Source organism: Lineus longissimus, chromosome 7 (assembly GCF_910592395.1).
Source record: "Lineus longissimus chromosome 7, tnLinLong1.2, whole genome shotgun sequence".
In the NCBI taxonomy this organism is placed as follows: Eukaryota; Metazoa; Nemertea; class Pilidiophora; order Heteronemertea; family Lineidae; genus Lineus; species Lineus longissimus.
The window spans coordinates 13,124,506-13,129,412 of NC_088314.1; positions in this window are offsets into that span (position 1 = coordinate 13,124,506).

The window sequence follows — 4,907 nt, forward strand, 5'->3', positions numbered from 1 at the left end:
CTCCTAAAGATGATTTACTTCTAGGAAAAGAAGTAGTGGTTCACCCAAAGGTTGTTCCTGGGTTAACAAAAAGATGTCATGATAACAGGTGGCCCAAATCAAATCATATCACGATGCGACGGTTCCAAAATATCAGAGAAGAGTGCGTGGAACCATAATGAAGTCATACATGTGAAAGCTTAAGCAAATAATCAATTAATGCGTCAACGAACAATTATATCATCAAATACTCAACCACAGTACTGAAAGTAAGAAAAAAACATGAAGCAATAATATTGCTCAGCACGATATAAAGTGCGAACCAAGGGTTGATGTAGTCTGTCACAACGATCTTCCTGTAAGGTCAATGCTGAAAGGGTCATAATAAGAAATTACATGTGCAGTAAATCCTGTATATCATCATAAATGTCACATGCTCCATTCGTCAACATTGCATAATTATCGGTAAAATTACACAAATAACAATGTTATTGTATAAACGGGTCAGAAGCTGGTGGTTGGTTGGTTTCATTGCCTGGCCTTATGCTGAAATCAAAAAAGGCACCCATACATGTTTCCGAAGCCTTGGCAAGATTGTCCTCGTTTTCACAAGAAGAAATCATGCAGTGGACGCCATGCTGATCTCCGTAATGCTGAAACAAATGTCAAGCACCAGGAGGCCAAGTCTGAACTCCTTGGGCTTGTCATGCATCACTTCTTGGGGTTACTGGACGACTTGTCAAATAATTATAGTCCAATTCTACATTTCACTTCATCCTTTGTCGGTATCACGTCTGTTGCATACGCGAAAATATGTTTAAAACTTAAGCCTGTAAAGGTACAAATAGTAACACTGGTACTTAAGGTACCCATGCGTGGTTTGGGCTTGTTGTAGGGGCCCAGGAGTCGCTGATAATGCGCAAAAGCGTATCCCTAGTAATTGGCTCACAACGACCATGTTCATCATTACTTTGGATCTTCCAGGCCTTCCACATTTTACGCATGTTGATTTTGAAGGAACGGATGACAGTTTTATCAAATGGCTGGACCAAAGAAGTACATCTTCCTGGAACCAACTGGATAAAACCAGGCGCATCTGCAATGTGATGCTGAACCTGGGCATTTCTATGGGCTGGGAACATGTCCCATATCAACAAAAATGGAAAGGCATCACCTACAAAAGGGAGAAGACTGTCATTAACCTACAATAGTAGTGTCTGCCAGTTTGCCCAACCCGTTTCAGACCCGGTTACTCGGACATTGTCGGGTGCATTTTCCCTCAAATCCTGGATTACTTCCCCGTCAGCCCTCAGTCCAGATCAATTTGTTTTGCCCCCTTTTCATTGTATCGTATCGTATCGCATCGCATCGCATCGCATCGCATCGCATCGCATCGCATCGCATCGCATCGCATCGCATCGCATTGTATTGTATTGTGGTGCCATGTCAAAAAGAGCAAACGTTTCATTCATGTTTATTACAAGTTCAATCCCATTTTCATCAACCGTCTGGGTAACATTTTGCTGAAAATTGGCCACAAGTTCATCCGCGTTTTCGGGAATAGCCGTAACATTTTTGCATTGTTTCCTAAAACTAATACCGTTCCTAGAGAGAAAACCAGTTAGCCACCCTCTGGACGCCCTGAAGTTTGTTAATTGTGGCCGATGCTGCCGGTATTCCCGTTGCTGCTGTTCGGGGAGCACTGCCCACCATGTTCGGAAAGACTGTTCAGCTTTAATCATCATGTCGTCGCCCGAGACAGGTACCCCATGTTGTCGCCTTGTTGCCATCCATTCACGAACTGACCTGTCAACCTCTGGCCATAAGGCCGAAAAAAATGTGGACTTTAGAAAAGAACAATTTCAAATTTAAAGTTCCAGGTTCTCATAGACATCAAATTTGAAAAGAAAATGACATGGAAGATGGCGTTAATCTTCTGTTAAAAGTACAATACAGCACTCACCAATGCCTCTTTGTCTTTGTCTGCGCCTGTTGACCTGCCTGCTCGAAGTTTCGCGATGTCTCTCTCGGAGGTCATCCTCTTCGCGGAGCCATCGGCGCATAGTCCAGGAGGGGATGTTATACTCCCTGGCAAACTGGGGCGATGAAATTCCATGAGGCTGCCTGATGTTTTCGTTTTCATAGACATCGAGCAGACGGATTTTCTCCGCCAGTGAATACGATTGGTGACGCCGAGCAGGAGGTTGTAAGGCATCGACATTTTCATCAACATTATTGATGTCGCCATTATCCATTGGATGAACGAAATCAGAAAACATTATCCAAATGCCAAAAAAGACAGTGCACATCATTTTGGTTTCTTGCTGACGCTTGCGATTCACAATCTTAAATGCACGAGGAGGCCAGCGTTAAATCGGTTATTCAATATCATCTAAATTCAAAGTGATATCAGACATGGATTTTGTGGTACATGTACATGCTCAATAAATCGTGTAATTAGCGTCATCTAGGCCTATTTCAAAGGACCTGCACATGTATACGCAATGATTTCCTCTCGACCAGTTGTGTGGGCCGTTCGCTTATCGCATATTTTACAGTATAACTGTGTGTTGTACATAGTCAATTTGAATGGCTAAGGTCGTGAAGTTCCCGTTACCCTTAAGGTACGGTGAATTTCAAACTTGGATTTTTGGAGGAAAAAAATTGATCCTTATGTGTGTGTTTGAATTTAACGAGTGTGTATATAGTCAATAAGATAAGACGCTGTTCCGAAGACTTGTGGGTATGCAACACAAGATCTTCCACTTTGGATTGTTTCGAACAATTAACCTTTTGATTGTGCATAGGGACCCAAGTTGTCACATCGCTCCTTTCCACAACAGCATATTTTAATGCTGCAATTCGGTAAATGTAAACTCTTCAATTGGCCGGCATGACTTGTCAAGTATTCTCCCTCATGCCTTGATGCCCATTACCTCTTGTTAGCTGGTGTGTCGATCTGTATCGTCAGGGAACATGCGAGAAGAGGCATAATGATTGGAGAGGCCATAGTCTGAAAGAAATTATCAGATAATGTTAAATTGACAAATGGGCTGGAAATAGCTTGGTGAAAAATATACGCCTACCCCATTTGACATTGTCCGGTCTGAGTACGATTATATGGTTAGATAGCCAGTTAGTGACGGTCCCTTGCAAACATCAGATGAACTATAAGATACGTGTACATAGTGTGTAACCTTTCATATGATTTAAGACTAGTTGAAAGTCTCGTCCACAGTATAGTAGTGGTTCCCTCAACTTGGGTTTTTCTGGTTTTTGCTTAGTGTAACGTGTAACAAAAGTTTACTACTTCGAAGACAATGATGCGGCCTGCGACCTGAACGACTATACGAGGAAGGAATCATCAGAATCAAGAGCAGCGGTACACATAACGATCGGAGTCAACTCAATTACACGTTGCAGATCGAAATCAAACCAAGGAACGCTGGATAACGTCGAGTAACGATATATTTTACGTCCTTGCGTCTTTTATGAACTACGTATGAAAAGGACATGACACTATGGGCGATGGACTAGATCGTAAAATTTGGACATATTTACATATATATTTAAGTACAACCTTGCGGATAGGCAGGAAAGTACGTTCCTGATTCACTTCAGATTATATTTGAATGGAGAAATGGTCGAAATTGCAAAGTGATGCATGCGGCATAAAAGTTAAGATAAAACCTTTCAGTTAATGCATGAATGTTCATTGAAAAATTGTATATAAATTGTATAAACAAGGTATTTTAGGGAGGTCTTCTATAAATCGAGTATTTTAAATCGGAAGAGTAGTCGAAATATGATTATGGAAGTGTTAAGTAACTTACCTTGAAAGGACAAGATCGGTAAATTGAAAAAAAGATTGGAAATTGATAGTCTCCGTTGTGATCTTGTCGGCTGAAAGTTCCCTGGGTATCTGCATGCTCTCGGGAGAACCGGTTTTTATACCACAAATATCAGGTAGCAGGGTGGCAGAAGATTTATGGCGTTCCTTCCATTGACGGGTGACTGAGCTAGTACAATTTAAAAAACCAGAGTCAGGCTGCTAGACACGACTCCCTTTGTGAGCCTGTCGGCCCTGGCTTATTTTTTGAGGAACTTTTGTGTTTTATAGCTCACCAAACGGTGATTAGCGGTGAGATATGAGGTGGGCAAGTTTCGCAGCGGTTTTGCTGGAGAGTTATTTGCCTATTGGAACGAATCGGTTGTAGATACTATGCTGCCCTGATGCAGAAATTTAATTCCGTGTTTTATTGAAATTGTTCTCTCTCTGGTCATTCAACAACATTCCTAAGTAAATTATAAATATACGTAACAATAAACAGATGGAGGTCCTGCAAGTCTGGGAACGTTTGGTCAAACAAAGCCATGACGATTCGGTAAATACCTCTTAAAAGGTACATTATACAAAAATTAGCATACATCGGTATTGCCCATGGACCAGCCAATTGATTAATTACCTGCCGGTTGAATTTTCCTCTTTAACATTGGGACAATGTTTTTCATCTAGCTGTGGGGATGTACTGGTTCCCTTATAGTCCGCCGGGGTAACTATAGTTAACCTGGTGGATTGTTCGTGGAATTCGGGCATCCTGCCGCGAGCCTCCCAAAACTAGAAACATCATGTGACCGGCTATCATTGACTGGCCCTTATAGGGCCTAGAAATAAACCAGACCACAGGGCGCCCATCTGAGAGAGAGAGCTAGACAAGGAAGAACATCAGGGCAAAAAAGGGGAAACATACCAAGGCCGTTTAAGAAGACCTCTCGAGTTTTGTAAATCTTCCAAAATAAAGAACAAGGGTAAGTCCAAAGAATTGCGTTATTATCTTCGTGGTCGAATGACCTTGCCATTAACATATATAAGGGGAAGGATCTCTGGAGACAGACGGTCGAGCATCTGACCTCTGGGAGGCCGTGGA